This window comes from Lissotriton helveticus, chromosome 10, assembly GCF_964261635.1.
Source record: "Lissotriton helveticus chromosome 10, aLisHel1.1, whole genome shotgun sequence".
NCBI lineage: Eukaryota > Metazoa > Chordata > Amphibia > Caudata > Salamandridae > Lissotriton > Lissotriton helveticus.
Window position 1 is genome coordinate 452,944,664 of NC_136071.1, and position 25,300 is coordinate 452,969,963.

Sequence of the window (25,300 nt, forward strand, 5' to 3'; positions counted from 1 at the left end):
GTACAGCTGCAGGTACTTTTCAAGATGCCACCATCTGTCTCATTCCAAAAGAGCGCTGTGACCCTAAATTTTGTAAAAACTATCGCCCTATTTTGCTTATTAATGTCGCTAAATTACTTGCCTTACGTTTAGACCCTTTCATGCCCCATCTTATTGAAAAGAACAGTGCGGTTTTGTTAATGGAAGGCTTACCTCTGACAACTTTCGTCTTTTTCTAAATGTCCTAAATAAAGCCCCCTCTCTTTCAATACCTTTGGCTGCTATTTCCATCGACGCTGAAAAAGCTTTTGACAGAGTAGATTGGTCTTTTTTATTTGCCTCACTTAAGTGGCATGGCTTTGGTTCCAAATTGATTTCTCTTATTTTTTTGTTATATTCTTCAACCAAAGTTTCTATCCTCGTGAATGGTCAACTCTCTTCTTCTTTCACCCTTCAAAGAGGAGTTCGTCAAGGTTGTCCTCTGCTTCTTTTTGTTTTAGCCCTTGAACCTTTTTTTGTCCTCCATTCGGCGGAATACCTTCATTTCTGGTTTTCCCTATGGTGACCATCAATTAAAACTTTCTGCATATGCCAATGACATCCTCTTGTTTATTTCAGATCCAGAATCTTCTATCTGTCCCTTATTATCTGAATTCGAAGCATTCTCCCTTTTTTCAGGATATAAGATCAATTCGGATAAAACAGAAATTCTGCCTCCGACTAAGTTTTGTCTCCCTCACCTCTTTTCTTCCACTGGGTTTGCTTGGAATAGCACAAGGATTAAACATCTCGGTATTTGGTTTTCCAATTCTATTTCCTCCTCTATTAAATGAAATATGTCTGCTGTTCTCTCTCGAATTGAGCTATTATTCTCTTCTTGGAACCCTCTTTTTCTTTCCTGGTGGGGTCGCCTTGATTCCATTAAGATGATGATCGCTCCTATTCTTATTTACATTCTTTCTATGTTGCCTGTACATATTCCTGCCTTGTATTTCAAGCGTATTGATTCCTCTATCTCAAAATTTCTTTGGAAAAATGAAAAAACTAGAATTTCTCTTCTTTCTCTTTACAGTCCTAAATCGAAAGGTGGTGCTAAATTTCCAGACTTCCGTCTCTACCATAAATCCATCTCTTTTCGTCAAGCCTCATGTTGGCTCTCATCGGAATCTTCCCCCTTCTCTCCTCTTTGGCTCTGTATTGAGCAATCTTTTTTATCGCCCTTTTCTTTTGAGGAGATAGTGCGTTTCTCTTCTAAATCCCCTTATTATTTGCTTGCCTTGTTCAAACATACTTCCACTCTTCTTAAACCTTTATTCTCTCCATTGTTTATTTTGCGCGAAGCCTTTCTAGACTTACCCATTTGGTATAACTCGCTTATTCTTTTACACCATAGACCTATTTGTTGGCCCTCTTGGAGACTTAAGAGGATCATATGGGTCCGCCATCTTTTTGATGGTGTATCGCCTTGCTCCTTTCCCCATTTTCAATTTAAATTTCATTGTCCTCGCTCTTTTCTACAGAAACGTACTTTTCTCATGGAAATCATTCTAGATCGTTATTATTCTCTTCCTTCTTCAGCTTCACTTACTACCCCTTCTCATCTTCTTGTAATACTCTCTACTCCACCTAAAGCGTCTCTTATTTATAAATTCTTTTCTTCCCCTAATACGGACCAAGTCAAGTCCAAAATGGAACTCTCCTGGGAAACAGATCTGGCATGCACTTGGCCCATTACCCTTTGGGACAAACTCGGGTCCAAAATTTTGAAAGTTTTTCGAGCTGCATCTCTTACTCAATCTCAATTTTTCTATACCACAGACTTTATCTTTCTCCTCTTTCCCTATCTCGTTTCACATCTTCCTCTGACTCTAGCTACTGGACTTGTAAATCCCCTAATGCTGATCTTCTACATATGTTCTTTTTCTGTCCTACAGTTTCTTCTTTTTGGAAACAAGTTTGGTCTTACATTTCCCACGTTTTCACACTTTCCATCCCATGCTCACTCCCTCTTCTTTTTCTTGGTAGTCTTTCAGATTCTCTAACTCTTCCTTCACATTCACAGGGTCTCTTTGATCTTATGCTTGCACCCGCATTTCAACATATATCTTCTAATTGGAAATCCCTTACAAATGTTTCAATACAACATTGGTGGAACTCATTATGTCATTTTCACAGACTTGATGTTTCCTTTGCCTACTCCTGTAAACCACCTCGTAATGTAGACCTGTATTGGTTACCTCTTACCACATACCTAGATCATTTAGCTCAAAAGAAACTGGTTTTTATCGATTCTGAAAATTTTAAACCTCCTTGAAAGTTTTTACTCTCTCCTTCTTGTGTATTTCAATACTGTTTTGCAGCTTTTCTTTATTGCAATGTTGATATACATTATACTATTTTTGATTATTGCTTGTACCATTTTTTCCTTTGCCGTTAGCTTCTATAATATTGTTCTGTTATAGCATATTTTCTCTCATACCCTTCCCCTTTTTTCCCATCCCTCTTCCCTTAAAAATCCCATAAAATCCTTTTTGTTACTTAGTTGACATTAGCAATGTTATGGCTTGTATTTGATTTGCCTGCATTATGTTCTTCTTTGCTGGTGTCAATTTTATTGTTATCAATATTATTCTTAATAAAGCTTTTCAAAAATAAAAAAGAAATACACAAGGGCACGCAAGGCACTCCTAGCTGCTTAAAAAAAACACCTAGAGATAGCAGTGAGGTGAAAAAGCATTTAGCCTCAGACAGAGCAGCAACAAGGGATAGGAAGCTTGAGTTAAAGAAAGAACTGTGGGAGAACCTTTTGACAGCTAGTGCCATGAGAGACAGTACTATGTTCTGGAGGTTTGTGAATCATCTTTTTTAAAAAGAGGAACTGGTATCGGATAAGGCAGTTAGAAATAAGTCTCCCAGGCCTGGGAGACTTATTTCTCAGCGTAATATCTTGGAGAGGGTCCTGAGCCCCTTACTCTGCTCGCACACAAGGGAGACAAACTGAGGATTAATTGGGAGGAAGAATTGCATTCTTAACCCTTCCATTAAAGCAAGGTGCTGGGTGCAAACGGGGCACTATGGCATTTGTTTAAGTCCTTAGTGTACTTATGGGCACCCGTCCTTACTCTCTATATGAATGCTGCCATTTGTAGCTCCTTATCATAGGCATGGCGCCACTCAGTTATAGTGCCAGTTTACAAAAAGGGGCACAGAAAAGCTCCAGCATGTTATAGAACAATTTTATTTATTATTGATTGAGTCATTCTGCAGAAATTAACTCAATAGGCTGACAAGCATAACATATTGCCTGGCCTCCATTAAGGATTTAGACCTGGTAGGGACAAGGTGGCCCAGAACCTTAATTTATATCTTCTGATAACCAAATAAACCAGGGCCAAAGGGGGCTTGGTACATCTTGTCTTCATGGACCTCTGCCTTTGACTTGGTTAACGGAGATAAGCTCTGGGCAGAGCTCAGAACCATGGAGGTCGAACCAGCTCTGGTTAAGTTTTTAAAGACCTCCGTCATGCTTCTACTTGTTCAGTAATGGGGAATGCACCAAGCACTTTAAAATAAATGGAGGAGTTCATCAGGGCTGCATCTTGGCACCCTTTCTTTTTTTCATATGTATATAATTTTTTGGGAGGGGGTGCTCACAGAGCGAGTAGACTTCATTGGCTTTTAGCTCTTTTTATTGTTTTCATGGATAGTTTAGACCTATCAACCAATTTTAAGAAATCTAATCTTATTCTGGGAGGTCACAAGAATACTAAAATCTCCAGTTTTTCGGTGCAGGGTCAGGCTTTAAGAAAGGTGGATAATTTTACCTACCTAGGGATTTTAGTATGATTTGGGTTTGACTTGGTTAACGGAGATAAAGCTCTGGGAAGATCTCAGAACTATGGAGGTCGAATCAGTTCTGGATTTTTTTTTAAGACCTCCGTCATGCTTCTGCTTGTTCAGTAATGGAGAATGTACCAAGCACTTTAAAATAAATGGAGGAGTTCATCAGGGCTGCATCTTGGCACCCTTTCTTTTTTTCATGTATATCATTTTTTGGGAGGGGGTGCCTCCGAAGATGGTCTTGAATTTCCAAAATCTTGTGGGATATTGCTCCCCGCTCTTCTATATGCAGATGATTCAGCCCTGATTGCACATAGAGCGAGTAAATCTAATCTTATTCTGGGGGGGCACAAGAATACGAAAATTTCCAGTTTTTCGGTGCAGGGTCAGGCTTTAAGTAAGGTGGATAATTTTACCTACCTAGGGATTTTAGTAGATTTGGGTTTTAGTTGGCAACCGTAAATAAAAAAATCAGGGTGCCTCAATAGGGCTATTGCTAGTCTAGATGATTTTAATTGCCTTGTGGGACACAAGTAAATTCACACATTGCTAGATGTTTACAATGCATAGTGCATTCCCATAACCACTTTTGGCTGTGAGATATGGGGCTAAGCTACTATTCCCCTGATTCCGGTGAGGGAAAATACTGTTATGACGGCGTTTCTAGTTATACACCAAGGTACCCCCTCAGAGATCGTTCAGGAAGAACTGTGCATGGGCTATATTGCAGATGTTATTTATCTTTGCCCTCTCTTATTCTGGTGTAAAGTTTGGCTCAAGGAGGAGTTACATTTAAACAGATTAATCTTTCGGGATTGTTTAAATCTGGATAGTATGTCCAATATACCCTGATTGCATTATCTAAGGACAATTTTCAAAGCGCTTGGGAGAATAGAGCTATTTTCTGATCCGGAGGGCATCATAAAAGAAGACTTTGGTTAGCAGAGCAGGCATAGTTCCTGACCTCATAGGGTGCAGGCTCTCGCCTACAGGGAGTCAGAAACTCATCTGTGATGGCAGATTGGAATAGACGAATCAGCCAGCACACCAGAAGACTATCAGGGATCAGGGGGCACCAATAAGGTAGCTTGTGAATTGTAGAGTGCATGAGGGCCTGCAAGTCCTATACTGGGTACCCCAAGACTTGCTGCAGGAACATGTGGGGGTAAGAGAGCCCCTCAGTAATATTTGTGAATTACTGCTTTCCTGACAGCTGCATGGAACGCACACTGGAGGAAGGAAGAGCCACCTTTACAGTACTCTTTAAAGAGGCTTGTTCATTCTGAAAGAGGTCACTGATCAAAGGGGCTGCACACATTTCAGGATGTAACTGGGGCTGAAAAGGGAATCATTAAGAGTAGGGCTGGGGCCTTTGTAAACTTTTGATACACAGATATCACTAATGGTGACATCCATTAGTTATGCTCTAGTTACTGCCATGGCAAACAAAAGGAGATGATGGACAGAATGCTGAAACTTTTCAGACACTCACCCCAAGTCACAGATCTGGGTTGAATCCATCATCGTTCTTTAGCTCACTTTGCCACCTCAGTTCAGACCCAGCTATGTGCAAATCAGTCTGGTGTTAACCTGGGCTGCTATGCGAATTCACAACGGCATCTTATAAAGCCCATCGTTGGCCATTTTAGCGGCAGTTTCCTGCCGCTAAAGCGGCGATAATTTTATCACAGTTCTTGATAATATGCCCCAAGATTTTTTTATTTCAGGTGTATTTGATTGAGAAGTGATATTTGATATATTAAGTACGCTGTGGTTCCATTTCTCTAGTGGGTTATAGAGATGTGTAGTTTTGCTTAAAAATTTTGTTTTGTGATTGACAGTGTTAGAGTATAACAGACATGTTGTGCTGTGTTCATTATAGAACTATAAGTACCTATGCTCAAGTAGAGTGTATGAATGTATAAAGTAATTCAATTTGTCAGTCTCAAAACATTTTCAAAGTCCCTATGATGCTTTCTAGGTAATTTGGCACATAAAGACTGTGCTGCATGGCTATGATTGCCCTAGTTCACCATTTTACCAGTATTGCAACCCTTCGAACAGCCATTTGGTAGCAAAATATTTAGCCTATGGTTATCAGCAAAATGTCGCTGTATGAGGGATGTCCCAGGGGGAGCTGAGCACGAGCCACTCTCCCCCTGGGTTGGTTCGCCCAGTTGGAATGGTCACCAGGTGCATCGGGTTCTAATTAGGGAAACAACGGTGGTGCGGGGCAGTTTTAATTGTAGAGGTCTGGCGGAGGGAGAATTCATTGTGCCTGAGGGTGGCGGGAGGAAGGGAATTTAGTTTTGTGGTCCGGTCGCTTGCCTTTTTGTCGGGAGGGCCGGAAACGAGGAAGTGAAGGAGGCGGTCCGTGTTTTCTGTGAGGCTGACAGAGATGATTTACTTCAGCCCGGGGTTCCTGGTACAGCCTGGGTGGGGCTTATGCGGAAGAAGTGGGGGGCGGCACTGGGAGTCCCCGACGCAGTGGCTGCCTGCCTCTCCCCGCGAGTTATCCACATGGAGGAGGGTGCTGACACCAAGGTCTTGGCGCCTGCACAGGTCGACACCATTGCGCAGGAGGAGCCCCTCGACCCCCCCACCCCAGCTCTTACTGAGACCGGGCAGGAACGGGTGAGTGCTAGAGTCTCTGCTGCAACAGCGTGCTGTGGTGGGAGGGAGGAGGGGGCGGTCTCTGGGGAGAGTAGGGAGGCTGCAGGGAGGTGCCTCGGGCCGGCTGGCTGCACTAGACAAAAGAAGCATGAGAGGCAGGAGGGCTAAGAGCGCGGAAGTGGCTGCTGTTACACACTGCCAGCTGCAGAACCCAGCTGCTTCCCCCATTACAGTGCTTCCTGGATGGCTTTGCCCTGGGGGAGTGAATTTGGTTAGTGTGAATGGACAGTCTTATGTATTAAGCCCAGCTCCTGCTGTATATCTCCCAGTTTTACATAGAGAGGTATTTCCTGATGGACAGGCAGGGGGTTTACACCGAGGTGGGGTTTGTCCGGGCCAAGGAGTTTTTGTTGTCAGGGCAGGTTTCCAGCGGCGGGGGTTTTTCTTAAGGAAGCCTGGTTTCCAAGATGGTGCAGAGACAGTGCAGCCGGCCATATGGTCCCAGCAAAGAACTGGCACAGGTCTCCGGTTTCTGCAGGAGGTTAACACAAGTCAGGATATTAGGCAGTTGGCTGATCCCGCACTGGTAGTGGGACAAGGTTTGTGTAGGGGAGGCCCAGGCTCGGAGGTTCCAAAGGAAGTAGGGGGTGTGGGTGAGGAGGGGCGGCAAGACCATAGAGGAACAAGGTAACAGGTCTGTTGGCATTGGGGGTCCACCTGGCATAAAGGAACAGTCAGGGCCGAGCGGGCTGAAGGGTAAGGTGCCAGCTTCCTCTAACGGGAAAGCAACTGGTAAGCGTTTGTTGCAGACTGAGCATGCCGCGGCTCCATCAGGAGTAATTGTGGAGGTAGGAAGATCTGGAGCGGATTTTCCTTCCCAGGCAGAAACATCACAAGCTATGTCTAAGATTCATTGGAAATTTTATGATGGAGGGGTTAGTGATGGGGAAATTCCGGGGAGACGTGGGGTGTTTGTTGATGGGGTGAAGAACAATTGGTCTTTGATACAGACAGTGATGAACTCGAAGAAAGTGAACTGAGAGATGGGGCCTGTGGGGACAGTGGGGTGAAATATATGAAGTCCATTGGGGACATGAGGAGTGCTTCGGGGCAAACCAGTGTTTTTAGTCTTTTGCAGAAGTCAAGTGTGGACTGAGCAATTGTACAAGATTCGACACATTTCCATCAACATCAGTAGGACCCTTAGGAATTTATTAAGTGCACATCTCAGTTGCCAAGAGGCAAGGCGGACTGGTGGTCGGTTTTGGCAGCAGGGGGGTCAAGCACAGAAATCGACCAGATCCATTGGAGTTGGGGGGAGAGGGTTTTTGGGCAAGGCTCTCCATGGGGATGGGCAGCAAGGTACTTTGCAAGAGGTGGTGGTGGTGGTCGGGGGTGTCTCTGACAAAAGTGTGCAGGATGCTAAGGTAGTGGCAACTGGTTGGCCAGGAGACCTGGGGTCCCTACAACGATTGAGAACTGAACTTCTGTTTTTTCTTATCTATGCTAGCATTTACGGCGAAAAACATCAGGATAGAGCAGTAGCGATGTTTAAGTACATGGATATCATAAGGAAAGCCCAGAGTTATTTTGGTGGATGTGCTTGGTTGTCATACGACGAGGAGTTTAGAGCCTGCATGAGTGTTTTTACTGACAGGCCATGGGGAGAGATGCATTCTGAGTTCTTCTCAACCGCCAACTACTACTCATACGGCCAGTAGCTTGCTGTTCTCCTACCGGCCCTTTCAATATCGTCCCGCCCAGGCTGGGGCGCTGTTGGGAGGCAGGGGTCAACCTCCAGTGTTCGGCACCTGTTGGAACGTCAACAGAGGTTTTTTGCAATAGGCAATTCTGCAGGAACAAGCATGAGTGCTCCCAATGTGGGGGCGAACATCCCCTCTCACAGTGTTTTTGCAGGTCAGAGATTTGGAAATCAAGGAAGGTGGGGTCAGAGGGGAGGAGGCCGGGCCTTTCAATTTGTACCAAAGGGCTCATACTCCTATTAGGCTGGAGATTTCGGCCAAATGGCTGGGGGCCTATCCTGACACTGAAGCAACATCCACATTATTTTGTGGTTTCAAGGATGGTTTTAAAATAAGGTTACCAGGGTCCCCAACGGTGCAGGTGGTCTGATAATTTGAAATCAGCTACCGAGTTTCCACAGGTTGTTTGACAGAAGTTACAGTCTGAAATAGAGGTAGGAAGAGTGGCGGGTCCCTTTGTTCATTGACTAATGCACAATCTGATTGTTTCACCTCTGGGGGCGGTGCCAAAGAAAAAATCTGTAGAGTTCTGTTTAATACACCACCTGTCATGGCCAGAGGGCTCCTCCGTTAACGACTTCATCTCACAAGTGAACTCTAGTGTTTCTTACGCTTCTGTGGACGATGCGTTGAGGTTGGTCAGGTCAGCTGGGAGAGCAGCGCAATTTGCGAAAAGTGATATACAGTCAGCTTTTAGGCTATTACCCATTCCCCTTTCTGACTTTGAACTTTTAGGTATGCACTTCCGAGGAGCCTTCTATGTGGATAAAGTTCTTCACATGGGGTGTTTCAGTATTGTGCGCTTATTTGAAACCTTCAGCACTTTTTTGTGGTGGTGTTTTACATACAAAAGTGTCCATGAACTCATCTGTCACTACTTGGATGATTTTATATTCATTGGTGCACAGAAAACAGGACATTGCCAAAAAGGCTTTACACACTTTCCAGATTATGGCCCAGGAGCTTGGTGTGCCATTGGCACCTGACAAAACTGAGGGACCTTGTACACAGGAATACAATAGTGGTCCGTAACCAATAGTTTAACCCCTTCTATGCTAATGACAAGGTCAGCTCGTCATGCAGTACAACTGGAGCTGTGCTTATGACGAGCTGACCTTGTCATGAACAATGGGAAAATAGAGGGGCCAGCGCAGCAGAAAAAAACCCTGTAGCATTGAAGGTGTTAAGAAATAAATTAATTACAAGAAGAGAGAGTAGGTATTGTGAGTAAACTACAATACTGATAATTCATATCCAAAACAGTTGTTTGAAAGCATATGTACCCAATTTCCAATTCAAGGAGTACATGTATTCAAAATGACCACAATAGAAAAGCGCCAAGGCAATTAACCACATCAACGCGGTGCAGATTTCCGCGGTGCGCTGAAGATTTCAAAAACCCGCAGTTCATGACGAGCTCAGCTCGTCATGAGCGTACGAGAGGTGTACCTCATGACGAGCTGAACTTGTCATGAGCGTCGAAGGGGTTAAAGTTTATTTACACAATTTAAGGGCATGTAAAACGGTTGCAAGGAAAGAGAGAAGGTAGGAAAGTAGTGGTGAATCGGAAAGGTATGAGTCAAGGAAAGGTACAACAATAATCGGATATTTTAACAAACTGGTACTCCAATCCAGTCAGACAGAACCTGTCCAATACACGCTTTTTAAATCTACATGTAATCTGTAAATTCATGTATCCTGCATACAATGCATATTCATGGATCAGTCTATGGAAGGCGGTACAGGTCTACAGGGTGGAGAGGCTTCGACGTTTCGACTCGACTTGTGCTACGAGGGTGGTTTGTAACCTCAGCGGCGAGTCTTCTTCAGGACAAAGAAGGGGGGCAACCAATAAGGGGAGATATATATTAGGCCAACGTTGCCTTAAGCAAACACACGGTGGTTTGGAGCAGAGCGGCTATCTACTTGCCCGACTTGCCCGACGTCCAGCTGATGCGAGAGCCGAAGGAAGCCAACCCTCCCATTTGACGCACTGAGAGAGACCCTGTCTTTTTCTCCAGCCGAGAAAATTCAGGTCCGGTGTTTCCAGTCACCCTTCCAGATTGCTGGGAGATCGAGTCCTGAGAGAGAGATACAAGACCTCCTACATTCTATTACCAAGATACGGAGCTGACTAAACCCTTAAGAGAATTCTTGATTCAGATTCTTGGCAAAAACCAACTTAACTTAAACTGCAACTTACTTACTCCTTCCCACGTATTAGGCTTAGGGCAGGTACACCGGGGTAGGCGTATCTTGTTATGTTATGTTATGTTAAATTAATTTGTTGAGCGCGCTAACACCATTAGGTTTCTTGGCGCTGTTCGGAGAGAGCAGAGAGAGACAGAACTAACATAACAGAAAAGCAGAAGTTAATAATAGGCCTCAGTGAAAAGATGAGTTTTAAGGGAAGATCTGAAGCTAGAATAAGGAGAGGCTAACCTAAGCGGGAGAGGTAAGGAATTCCAAAAGGACGGGGCTAGGAAGGAGAACCTAAGACCACCAGTTGAGTACGTTAGTCAATGCTTTTATGTATGTATATATTTTATCCATTTTAAAGTATCATATGGCTAAGAAACCATATCAATACTTTTACAGCATTATTTCATAATACTACTTTTACTGTACGCACTTTACTTCATGATAAGTATTGCAATTGTGGCAATTCATTTCTCTTGCATGAGAAAGAAGACTGCTCAATAAATAACACCTTTTATTGAAAACGCCCGTCTCTCTATTTCTCTGCACTCTGGTGAAACTAAGTACGCACGATTGACTGAGTGAAATAGCTGTCTATTGTTTTCACACGACTCTAGAGATATACTCTTTATTCTGGGGGAGCAAAGTTGTCATGTTTATGCGGTTGTCAGAAACTAATCCCTTCTTGTCTAAATCTGGAGAGTTAACTCTTTCCTGAACATTTGAGAAAGTTTCTAGTGACCTCTGAGCTAGCTGGCAAAACTAATTAAGTCTAATATAGTCAGTAGAGGCCTAGATGACCTCAGTCCTACGTCTACACTGCTGTGTATATTATTCCAATGCGCAGAGCCTATTGGGAATATAGGTACTACACTACAGAATTGTCCTGGTAGCCACTCTGGCAACAGGAGTAGGTCAGTAATCCTTATACTGACTTTTGCAATGTGACCACACGATTAGCACCCTTGCCTAATATATATCTCCCCTTATAGGTTGCCCCCCCCTTCTTTGTCCTGAAGAAGACTCGCCGCTGAGGTTACAAACCACCCTCGTAGCACAAGTCGAGTCGAAACGTCGAAGCCTCTCCACCCTGTAGACCTGTACCGCCTTCCCTAGACTGATCCATGAATATGCATTGTATGCAGGATATATGAATTTACAGATTACATGTAGATTTAAAAAGCGTGCATTGGACAGGTTCTGTCTGACTGGATTGGAGTACCAGTTTGTTAAAATATCCGATTATTTTTGTACCTTTCCTTGACTCATACCTTTCTGATTCACCACTACTTTCCTACCTTCTCTCTTTCCTTGCAACCGTTTTACATGCCCTTAAATTGTGTAAATAAACTAAGCATAAGCAATGCTTTAATTGCCTTGGCGCTTTTCTATTGTGGTCATTTTGAATACATGTACTCCTTGAATTGGAAATTGGGTACATATGCTTTCGAACAACTGTTTTGGATATGAATTATCAGTATTGTAGTTTACTCACAATACCTACTCTCTCTTCTTGTAATTAATTTATTTCTTAAACTATTGGTTAAGGACCACTATTGTATTCCCGTATTGCACCAAGGTCCGGTTGTCTTTTGGGTTACCCCGTTAATTGTACGGACCTTGTACACAAATTGACCTTTTTTGGGAATCGAAATAGACACTAACGACATGGTAGCTAGGTTGCTAGCGGAGAAAGTGCAGGAGATCTCCAAAGGTGCAGAAATTGTTAGGCTATCTGAACTTTGTGTGTAGAGTGGTCAGGAATGGGAGAACCTTCTGTAGGAGACTGGGAATGTCTATGTCAGGGGCATACCTCACTCATCATAGAGTGCCTATTTCAGCCACCACTAGGGCAGACCTGTACATCTGGTTGACTTTTCTTGCAGACTTTAATGGCGTATCTTTGTTTTTTGTGGATAAAGATATGATTTGGCAAATTCAGATTTATTCAGATGCGTCTGGTGCAAAGGGCTTTGGCATATTCTGGGAGAGGCGCTGGTGTGCTGAAAGATGGCCAGTACATTGGTTGCAACAGGGTCGCAGTATTGTCTTTTTGGATTTCTTTCCTCTACTCGTGGCCTTGCATGTATGGGGTGAAGAATTCCAGAATAGACCAGTCCTTTTCAAAATAGAAAATTTAGCTGTGGTGGCATTGATCAATACCCAAAAGGCTAAGGATTTGAGAGTTTTGAAGTTGTTATGTGCCTTTATGCTCAAATGTCTGCAGCTTAACATTGTTTTTAAAGCAAGACATATTCCAGGAGTAAATAATTGTATGGCAGACGCTTTGTCTCGTTTTCAGTGGACAAAATTTCGCAGTCTGGCTCCTGGGAAAGTGCCCGACAAGACTCAGATCCCACAGTGTGTCTGGGCTTTGGGGGAATGAGAATTGTCGAGCTGGTAGAGAAATCAGTTGCAGCCTCCACGAGATGGAGTTATCAACAGGCATGGACTGAGTTCACAAGTTATAGCAACATGTTGAATTCTAACTGGAGGATGGTCAGTGATGAACAATTGTTACTAAGTTTTTGTGTTACATTTGATAGATGGAGGTTTCTCTCACGCTACTATTGCTGGCAAACTGGCAGGGTTTTTCATTTTATGGGCAGTTATGGTGGGGGAGGGATCCGGTGGGATGTGTTTTAGTAAAAAGGTTCTTAGAGGTTTAAGTAAGTAACAGGCTGTTAACAAGCAGTTACGTCAGCCTGTGACATTTGATTTATTGCAAAAGATGTTACTGCAGTTGTCTTCTTCCTGTTATGATGCATTTGAGTGTTGCAAATTTAGGTTATGTTTTTTATGGTTGTTCTTTGTGGCATTTAGAGCATCTGAGTGGCTTGGCCTACGTAACAGGGCGGGCATACGTATTGATGAGGTGCTTGTAGATCGGCATATGTTGAGAATTTGGTTGAGGGCTTCTAAGACGAATCAATTGGGCAGGGGAAAATGGGTTTTCTTGAACAAGGAGAGGGGCGGGGTTGCTGTCCTGTGGGGGAATTGGAGTTTTTTCCAAGCTTCTAGTTTTTTCACTGCAGGGCACATATTTTATTACGCACCGGAACGTCCGATTTCTATTGCACAACTGTTAGCAGTAATGAGGACGGTGCTCATTACTTTAGGTGAGAATCCTTTCCGATTTGGTACACACTCCTTCCGTTTTGGGGCAGCAACAGAGGCTGTGAGGTTGGGATGGTCATGGTCAGACATTCGTAGGATTGGGAGATGGAAGTCCAAATGTCGGAAAAAATATGTTAGGAAATGAATTTTTTCAGTGCACCATTCGTTCTCTGGTTAATGTTTGTTTTTTCATCTAGGTCATATTCAGGGGCTGGCAAGTTTGAAAATGACAACCTGGATAGTAGGACACTCCTTCGTTAAGTGGGCTGCGGTTTACACTGAGCAACAGATTTGCAGGAGATCGCTTGGACCTTAAAGTGTTAGTCATGAGGTGGTATTGAAAGGGAAAGGCCGAATGCGTTGGGGGGGTTCGTTTCCCACGTTGTGCCTAATGTTTTCTAGGGGGGCCCTCCTGATTTACTTGTCATTCACCTAGGGGAAAATAACCTGGTGGACTTATCTGGCCTGACTCTAATAAATCTGATACAAATGGATCTGTGGGTTATCAAAAGTAACTGGGAGGGTACCAGGGTGATTTGGACTGAATTTGTACCACAACTGCATTGGAGAGGAGCAAGATGCCACGCGGCACTGGGGAAGGCGCGACACAAACTTAATAGAGCTATGAGAGTTTTTTGTGGGGACATTGGTATAACGGTTCTATCTCACAATAACATAAAAAGTGCAGAGGAGCATCTTTTTCATGAGGATGGGGTACATTTGTCTCAGATGGGCAATCATTTCACTTATTGGAGTTACGGGACTTACTCGCTCAAATATCGAAGGAAGATATATGGTGCTCCAGCAGACAGCCATCATTTTTTCTTTTGAGGGGTAGGGCAGGAAAACTCTTCCAGGTTTTCCAGGATGGTGGAATTTTTCTGGGGGGGTGGGCAGTCTTGAGCGGGATTGTCCATCCTACAAGGGGGGAGGTGAGGTATACAGTTCATGGGGAAAGGAGAAGGAAATAAGGGGGATCTCTCAGCAGGAGTCAGTTCTTTTGGGTTTGCTTGGGGCAACACAATTTTGGGGGTTATGTTTTGAAGGTATGTCAAGATGAGTTTGGGGATTGATTTAATATTTATCTGTAAGACGTTTTGAGAAATATATTATGCACCTGCCTTAATAAAGTGGACTTTTTTACTAATAAAGAAGTTGTGGAGCATGAATTATTGTGCGAGGGGGGACCCAGGGAGAGCTGAGCGCGAGTCAGTCTCCCCCTGGGTTGGTTCGCACAGTTGGAACGGCCACCAGGTGCATCGGGATCTAATTAGGGAAACAGCGGGCGCGCGGGCAGTTTTAATTATAGAGGTCTGGCGGGGCAGGAATTTATTGTGCCTGAGGGTGGCGGGAGGAAGGGCATTTAGTTTTTTCCCCGCTCCCTGCCTGTTATTATTTGCTGTTTTGTTGGGTTTTTCCTTTCATTAGCCATCAGTTATCAGCAGCGAAGTCCAAATTTTTTCTGCCACGATAAGACAGGTTCATGTTAATTAGGTAGAATTGGTAGGCGGAATTTTTCTGAGGGAGTGGGCAGTCTTGAGCGGGATTGTCCATCCTCCAAATGGGGAGGTGAGATATACAGTTCACGGGGAAAGGAAAAGGAAATGAGGGGGATCTCTCAGCAAGAGTCAATTCTTTTGGGTTTGCTTGGGGCAACAACATTTTGGGGGTTATGTTTTGAAGATATGTCAAGATGAGTTTGGGGATTCATTTATTATTTATCTGTAATACGTTTTGAGAAATATATTATGCACCTGTCTTAATAAAGTGGCCTTTTTTGCTAATAAAGAAGTTGTGGAGTGTGAATTATTGCGCGAAGCCGTGGTTGCATCTGTATGTAGTTTATTAAATGAATGACACACATAAGAACACTGTACAGTAACTTACATGGAGCAGCAGGAATTTGGTTCATTGCCATTAAACGTAACAGACTTAAATCATCTTGCCATTCACCCTCAATTATATATTACATCTGGCTAAACGTATTGTATATATTGTCAGGATTGATCAGTATAACCTGGGATGTTAAGAAAAATGAAACCTTTGAGTCCCAACCAAGACCTCAAAGATGTGGTACAAGCACTGGTCTTAAACAGAACTGATTAGGAAAACCCTAATAAATAGTTTCCCCAAATTAAAGCTCGAACCTCTCAAGGCAACAATACTTGTTTCTGCTCTGGCAGTTGCTGGCTCCAGCCGAAAGAATTCCATCTCTCCAGTGCTAAATGAAATCTGCTGGTCTCCACCTGAAGCATGATGTCCCTTCAAACTCGCATGCAGCACATACAGGACAATTTACCAACAAAGTTCAAAATACCTGCTTTAGAAGCTTATTTGTCAGCAGTTGCATGCTCTTACAGAAGCAAATTACGTTTACAAATGCAGTTTCTAAGAGCTAAGAAACACTAGCACCTGATGCATGCTGTCTTCATCTCTGGAACTACCTCCTGGTCCTCTCTGTCTGGAAAGTGAGTCTGCCTAAAAAGTTTCCTAACCAAGCGAGCTAATCCCGTAAAAATCAAATGTGTGTACTTAACTATAAACTTTGCATTTGGATCAAACTCCAGTTTCCAGCATCCTCATGCAGGACATTGCGTTTTCTTGCCCACTTAAGGCCCCTTTATGTAGAATAACCTATGTGTGCATATGGATGTTGCACATGGATCTAAGCACATGGGGCCTCATTTATGAGGCCGTGCTTCACTTTTGCGCCGCCGGGGCGTCACTTTTTGGGGCGCACCAGCAGCGTAAAAAATGTGCCTCGTTGCACCATATTTACAAAGTGACGCATCTAGGTAGATGCGTCACTTTGTAAACCCCTGCGCTGCATTATACCTACGCCAGGTATAATGTATGCAGGGGGGGCTTTCTGACGCAAGACAGGGTCATAGAAGTGACGCAGTAAAATCTATAAGATTTCACTGCGCCACTTCTAGGACACAAATGCGTCAATTTCTTACGCCTGCCTCACAGCAAGCGTAAGACTGACGCAGACCCTTTCACATGGGGCTTGCCCCATGTGAAAGGACACATTGCTGGAGTTGCGTCACTTTTGTGACACACTCCAGCAATGCGTCACTTTTGCGCCATACAGATACGTCAGAAATACTGACGTATCTGTAACTCCTTGCGCCATGATGCGTCATACTGTAAATATGATGCCTCATTGGTCTCGCAAGGAGGGCGCAGTGAAAAGTGACGCATCGCTGTTTTCAGGCAGCGATGCATCACTTTTCAAAAATGAGGCCCATGACTTCCATTGTGCATGCACTGGTGTGAGCTTGCATCAACTACCCCCTTACGCTTTCATCTCCTGTCTCAATTTCTGATGGCGCCTCAACTTCTATAAGGATGCAGTCGCCCCCATGGTGTCCCACGGAATACTGCATGGCTGACTGCATGCTTCAGCTAGGAATACGTTTGTATTGCACACTTAATTGACAAACTGCATGTAACTATTGTGCAACTGGTGCTCTTGATTTCCTGCCCTGAGCAGCAATATGCTGTGTATGTCAGTAACACTAACATTTATTGCTGATTTCTGTACAACGATCTGACCGTCCGTGAAGCCTGCACACACTGGAAACATTTATAGATTTAAAAAAAATACATAGGCTCTGATGTATTTCACTTATACAACGCCTGAATGAACACACGCAACTATGTCCATTCTTTGAGTGCTATATTATTGTGCACTTTAGTAAAAATGAACTTTTAATTTTTATGGTTGAACAAACGCAACTCTCCCATCACCCCATCCCCTGACAGCACACTTGTGACCAACGTAAGTACTTTACCATATGTTGTGAGCACACAGCGATACGTTTTACTTAGTTTTATCGCTTACACAGTCCATGCACGCGCTGCTCCTCGTGACTGTATTGCCTGGATTGTGCATTTCTGCACATTGTTTACACTGTGCCAACGATCTCTGATTCCTTTGATATGGCAGACAGATTCAGTGACTGGTTTTGGTGCATCTCTCCTGTTCCCCATTTACCGTCCCCCTCCCTGTGTGCACAGAATAGTAATAAGGTTCACGATGGAAAGAGAGCGCATTAAATGAGCTTCATGTCAAGAACACACTTGTCTTGCAATGAGCAAAGATTCACGCCACTGCTTCGCCCCCAGCATGTTTGAAATTAATTTAAAAAAAACGCTAAAATAATTTCCTAACATCAATCAACAAAGGGACACCAGCGTTAACGCCTAGATGGTTAACGACCAACGTAAACGAAGACAAAACCACTTCTAGTGTTGCAGGCAACTTACTCCACCGACCCCTACAAGCCAAGGTGGTGTAAACTCATCAACCCATGCACTGGTAAAGCCAATAGGTCTCTCCTTCGCTAGCTTTTGCATTGGGTATTGATAGTTTTTATTGCAAGCATATGACACAGCAAAAACAAAAATGATGCCATCTAAACACAGCCGCCATATGCTTGCAATAAAAATGTAGAGATTAAAAAACATCCATTGGCCATTTCACTAGTGAAATAAGCCATTATGTTGTATCACATAGTTCATTATTATCATTAGCGAGGGAGAAAGAAACAAAAAAATCTAATTGCAGGCAGCAAAAATGTTACTGTTGTATCTGGGTTTCTCCATGGACATCAAGGTGACGTGTGGAGATTCTTTGGGACTTGCGAGAATGTGAAAATAATCTACGGAGCGAGAGACGAGGCAGTTGATGTGCTACCTTGTAGCTGCCTCCTGTAGTTGCACATTTTATAGCTTGAAGTAAAGGATGACTTGTACTCACCTGTAGTTTGCGACTAGGAGAACTTCGGCCCAAGTCCAAGGAGGAGAGCGCCTGCCCTGGGGCCAGCCGCAGTAAAGCTTGATCTGCAGAATTCCAACACAAATTATTGGCAGTGCAGCTGTGGCAATTACTGCTGCGCAGTTTGGCCTGTGCATTTGGGTTGACAATATGTCTCTTGCCGGCACGTTTTGTGGGCAGCTTGTAGTACATTGTAAGTTGTCTTTCTAGTCTATTTAGAATACTTGTACTTGATGTTCCACATTCTGTATTCCTTTTATGTTTGTTCTGTGGATTCTTTACTGTGGCAGTTGATTAGTTGCTGCTGCAGTGGAGAGTCTGCTCCTACTCTACTACTTATCCTACAATAAAGGATTCTACTAATTACCTCTACCTGGCCAATGGACTCATTTACTACAATATTTTGGCGACTTGAAATCTAACCCATAGTCTTCATACTGGCCTAGGATGTAAGAGCAGACCAATTTGAGGTGAATCTGACATCGCATTGTTTTGCGTAACGCTTCCACTCCTCATTAGACATCTACGGAGGACTCCTGTAGGAACTCTTTGATTCCTCCACCAACCGGCAAGTAATAAGCTCAATCTTACGTTGCCCTCCTTCTCCGTTCACCTACCTCACTCCGCCGTTACTGTCTCTTGCCGTCTCCTACTCTCGTCTCCTCTTCTCGACGAATGATGACGTGCTAGAATGTTCACGGGTAGTTGGTGAATGCTTGCATGACGTCTGCCTGCTCGTCAAACTTTCAGCGTCTGCCTTACGCTACATGGGAAGCATCTACGCGACGCTACGATTGGAGCAACGTCCTTGCTGCGTCAACGCGTATTTGGAAGCCATTTTGTGTTGCCTTAGTAACCGATTCACCTCCAGCAATGCAACGACGATGCGCACGTCTTTTGCGCATTCATATGAAGTAAATTTTATTTAACTGGCATTTTGACATTTACGTATTTTGTATTACGCTGTCCTGTTTTTAGTATTTCGTAGATCTTCACCTCTCCTCACACAAGTTTTTTTTACTGACTGTTTCTACTGTTTTAGACACTACGAGTTATTTCCACAGTTACTTCACCATTATTACAACGAGTGTGTTTACTCATTTAACGACTTTGGCAATAATTCAACGATGTCTGACCAAGTTGCTTTGCAAAGTGGCACTGTAGTTTTACCGCCTAGCTTCCTTCCCATTCCAGGTCAACCTGGCATATCATGGGAAGACTGGTATCCCATGTTCGAGAACTATCTGGATGCTTTAGATGCTCAGGAGTACTCTGCTAAACGGAAAAACGCTCTGCTTTTGAGCTCACTGGGTAAAGAGGGTCAACGCGTTTTTAAATTCTTACCACAAGTTCTTCAAGCAGGTGCGCAGGCTCCTTTAGACGAATATAAGGAAGCTGTTTCTCATTTGGAAGTAAGATATGCCAAGGAAGAAAATCTTGTTATGAATAGATACAAATTTTACACTAAAAGTCAGAAAGTGGGTGAAACTATAGATGATTTTGTGTCCAGATTGCGCGAAATGTCCGTCAAGTGTAAATTTGGTAACATGGCCGATGAGTTAATTAGAGACCAGCTCATAGTACAATGTAACAATAAGAAAATTCAAGAGCGTTTATGGGCAGCGAAGAATCCCAACCTTCAAACGGCAATTGAATTGGCTAAGATTGTAGAGCAATCTGAAGGATGTATGAAGGAACTGGAAAAGAGAGCAACTTCAAGTGATGTTAGTGAAGTGTCTTGCCATTCTCACATGTTTTGTCCACAGGAGGACGATGATCAAGACGATATTGCTCTCATTAAGCCGAAGAAGTTCTTTAACAAGAAAACGGGGAATGTGAAAAGTCAGAACACATTTAAACCCGTCACTTCTAAACAATGTTTAAGATGTGGTAGTTATGGTCATGCTTCTGATTCCAAATTTTGTTTTGCAGCCAAACAAGAATGTATGAAATGTGGCAAGTTAGGGCACTATGCTAGAGTGTGTAAAAGCAGACCTCGTTCATCTGTGTCTTGTGTAAGTGATATGCTGGAGATCACTGAAGACACCAATAAGATTTTAGTAGTTGGGAGTGATGATGGTCTTCAACACGAAGAGCACAAACGGAAAAACAGACCTAAAGCGTTGTTTACCATAAATGATAAAAATGTTCAATTAATGGTGGACACTGGTTCACGCTACACCATCATTCCCAACTGTGTTTTTGTAGAGGTGTGGGGCATGGGTCCTCTTCTCCCAAAGGATATTTCTTCAGGTGGGTATCAGGGTGAACCTTTAGACATCCTAGGGTATTTTGAAGCTAACATCAAGTTTTCTACGAGACAAATTCATGGGAAGGTCTATGTCTCTGAGTCTGGTCCTGCTATCCTGGGGTGGGTTCACCAGTACGATCTCTCTATTATTGTCAATCCCCGTGCTGATCCTCAAGTCATGGTCGTTGAGGACATAGAGTTATATTCTATTCTTTCAAACTTTAAAACTGTTTTTGGTGAGAACTTAGGCCGCCTTAAGGGCTACTCCCACAAAATTATACTTAAGAAAGACTCAATTTCTGTCCAGCACAAAGTGAGACGTATTCCCATTGTTATTAGGGATGATGTGAAAGGCCTTCTGGATGACATGTTAGCTTCTGGAGTGATTGAACCGGTTGAGGCTTCTTCTTGGGTTTCGCCTATTGTCGTCACGAAGAAATCGGATGGCAAACTCCATTTCTGTGTCGACCTCAGGTCCCTTAATCAGTGTGTTGTGGCCGATACCTTCCCTTTACCCAACATAGCTGAGCTTGTTACCACCCTTAATGGCGCAAGGTTTTTTTCCAAACTAGATCTCAGGAGTGCATATCACCAAATTGATTTACATAAGGATTCCAAATGTTTAACAGCCTTTATCACTCCGTGGGGTACCTATCAATTCACTCGACTCCCTTTTGGTCTCAATTCAGCAGCGAGTGTTTTCCAACGCATGGTTTCTAGCATCTTTGAGGGTGTACCAAAGGTTGTTTATTTTCAGGATGACATTCTGATTTATGGTCTAACTGAAGATCAACATAATTCCACACTCAAAGTTGTTTTGGAAAACTTATCCACTGCTGGTCTTACCTTGCGCAAGGATAAATGTTTGTTTGGAGTGGATCAAGTAGATTACTTGGGGTATACTATTACTTCCTCTGGCATCAAACCCAAAAAAGACTTGTGTGAAGCCATCCGTTCTGCACCTCGACCTAGTGACAAAGATCAGCTACGTTCCTTTATGGGACTGATCGAATATTATTCGAAATTTGTCAAAAAATTCTCTGATAAGACTGTTAGTATCAGGTCTTTGCTCAAACGTGGTGTGAGTTTCATCTGGGGAGCCCAACAGCAAGAGTGTTTTGAAAATATTAAGAAAGAGATTTGTGATGCTAAAGTGTTGTCTCCATTTGATATCCATAACAAGTCAATTGTCACTGTGGATGCCAGCGCGCATGGGTTGGGGGCTATGCTTTCGCAAATGAAAGGAACATCTGAAGTTACTATTGCTTTCGCATCAAGGACTCTCACGGACACTGAGAAAAACTATTCAGTCATTGAAAGGGAGGCGCTAGCGGCTTCTTGGGCAGTTGAATACTCCTGTACGTATCTTTGGGGCATGAAATTCATTTTAAGGTCTGATCACAAGCCCCTTATCAAAGTCCTTTCACCTGGAAAGTTCAGCCCGGCTTATGAAGCTTGCAGCCAGGCTACAAGAATTTCAGTACTCCGTAGAGTATATTCAAGGTTGGAGGAACGTTCAGGCCGATTGCCTTTCGAGGTTGTCGTTAGACTGGCGTTCTTCCCATAATTCGGAGGTGTCCTTAGACATGGATGATGTTGCTGTTGCTTCAGTTGAGGACGCTGTTTTTGTTGGTGAAGGTGTGTTTTCTTCTAGTGATTGGTTAAAGGAAATGGCTGTTGATGTAACTCTTCAGGAAGTGATCAAACTCATTAAATTGGGATCTAGGCGTGAGAGTTCTGTCTCTATTTCTGTCAGACCCTATATCAAGGTTTTAGATGAGCTTTTGATAGTGAACGACATCCTACTTAAAGGCGAGAAATTTATACCACCTTTTGGGTTGAGAAACAAATTGCTGGCTTTAGCACATGAGGGGCACATGGGTCAGACACTCAGAGACGCATTAAGGATCACTTTTGGTGGCCAGGCATTGATTCCCAGGTGGTTGATTGGATTGAGAACTGTCCTATATGCAGTGAGGGTGAGACACGCTTGAAAACTGGTCCGAGGTTTGTTCCTGATGCACATATACAAAGTCCTGGTCTACCTTGGCACCCGATTTGCCTTGACTTCATTGGCCCCATGGGTGAGTTAAATGAAAGGGACAAATTCGCTATAGTGGTAGTTGATGTTTTCACTTTTTTTTTTTTTTTTTTTAAAGTTCAAAAGCTTTATTTGGTTTGTAAATCACAACCATATAAGCAATCGTTTAAAATACAGTTACATCATTATTATTGTCAGCTCTTATTGAATACACAGGTAGTACTTATCATCATAAATTAGTTTGTACACACCTTTGGTAAATAGTATCGTGCAAACTCCCAAACAGGTAGACTACATAATGTGCAAATGTCGCAATACAGTACCATGTAAAAATGATTTACATTTCGTATGAAATTTTCCAGAGTGACAGGTGATATAAAATACATTATGTGCAAACTTCGCAATAAAGTGCCATATGTCAACGGTATACATTACGTGCTAATTTTGCAGAAAAGTGCCATGTGCTACTGGTATTTGGGTAAATGAGGTTGCGGCATTCTGACATAGTTGATATATTTGTGTATAAGTCACTTGTACAGGGCAAGATCAATATTATTATCAGCCCTTATTAAATACACAGGTAGTACTTATCATCATAAATGAGTTTGTACACACCTTTGGTAAATAGTATTGTGCAAACTCGCAAACAGGTGCCTTATGCACTCTTTTTTTTTCCTCTTTTTTTTGTATTTTTTTATTGAAAGTTCATAGCAATACAATATACACTAGACAAGATAATATATATAGAGATAGGAAAAATACGCATGATATATAGTCAAGAACAATTAATGTAGCAAAAAATATTATAAAAAACGGTACAAAGATTAAGAGAATGGCAATCATATCGGAATCTGGCTCCTAAAAACATTATGAGACCCCACCCTCGACAACCTCCATGTAGCCACTGGTGCCCAAATCCGTAGCCCCATTTCTCTAGATTTAACACCCTTTAATGCATACAGTTCTGACTCGATATTGTGGATCCCTAGCATCCTACAGATCCACATTTGGAAGGTTGGGGCCTCGACATCCTTCCAGGCAGCAGCAATTAATATTCTAAAAACAGCAACTGATATAAAAACGAGCGCCTCCATCTCTGTACTTAGACCCAGTTTGGCATCACAACCTATTATTAAAAGTGTCGGGGATAGATCTATTCTGGCATCTAGCAGCCCCTCTAAAAACGCTTCAATCGCCTTTTTAATGGGCCCTAGTTTTTCACAACTACAAAACATGTGCATAACATCGGCTGGCCCATTCCCACACCTAGGGCAGTTGTTATCAGCCCTCTTACCCCAATCGAATAATTTCGCCGGTGTGTAATATAGATTAAATAGGGTCTTGAAGTGCTGCGCTCTTAGGTTTGAAGATCGCAGGAACCGTTTATCCATTAAAATGGCTCTATCCAAGTCAATATCTGGATCCCCCAGTTTTGAGGCCCAAGCTGACTCTGTCTTAACCATATCGTCGGGGAGCACTTCCAAGAATAGCCTGTATATTTCCCTGATTCTACAGCCACCCCCCTTCATGTAATCCAGTAATGCACATCCTTTGAACACATTTATGCAGGGCCTTTTTGATTTAATTGTATTTACCAGCTGTATATACTTGAGCTCTTGACTCCCTTGTAGTGAATACCGTGACCTCAAAAGTTCCAGGGGCCTGCATACATCCTTTACCATTACTTGACCCGGTGTGGTAATCCCCTGTCTTTCCCAGTGTCTCCAAGGGCCATCGCTACTTAAATACGGGAATAGCCCTGAATTCCAGAGTAAAGTATGTTGATTGTACCTTGGAATATCCAGATTTTTCTGAACAGATGACCATAACCCCCAAATGTCTTCCAATATTTTGTACCCTGATGCCTTAAAGTATCGTTTGTCGAATTTCCTCAGTAGTACCCCATGTACTTCACTCCCAAGGGCCAACTGGAAAATAGAAGGGATGTCTCCCTGAATAGAAGGGATGTCTCCCTGGGTAGTTGATGTTTTCACTAAGTGGTTGGTTGTGCATTTCACTAATGATATCACTACACCGAATACCATCAGATTTTTAGGTAATCTTTTTAAAGAAGAGGGTCTACCTTCTGTCATTATTACCGATAATGGTCCTCAGCTCACACCTAGAGATATGCAAGTATTTTTGAAAGAATGTGGCATCTCTCATCATCGTATGTCCTTGTATAACCCCCAAGGCAATGCGATATGTGAAAGGGCAAACAAAGTTGTGAAGGGCATTATTCAAATGGCTTCTAGTAGTGGGTGTATTGTCAGAAAGATGGTCAATGAAATGTTATGGCCGTACCGCACTACTCCCTTAGTTGTTGGAGATTTGTCACCTTTTCAATTGATGAGAGGACGTGATCCTGGTCTGAAGTTGTTTCCTTCCTGGATGAGAGATGTAGTTACTTTGCAGACTCAGTGTAGTGCTTTTGAAGGGAAACAGGTTAATGCCTCTTCTTCCTTTGTTCCTCTTTCCTCTCCTTTTTCTGTGGGGGATTTGGTCAAAGTTAAGTTGGGAAGGGTACAAAAGGGTTTGTCTAAATTCAAGGGGCCTTTCAAGGTTAAGAAGGTACTCAACCATTGTGTCATTCTTAACCACTTGGATGCTAAGGGGTGTGCTAGGAGGACCATTGAATTTCCATTGAAATCAATGGAAACTCCATGACGAGCTGGGCTCGTCATGAGCGTCAAAGGGGTTAATAATGGAGAGTG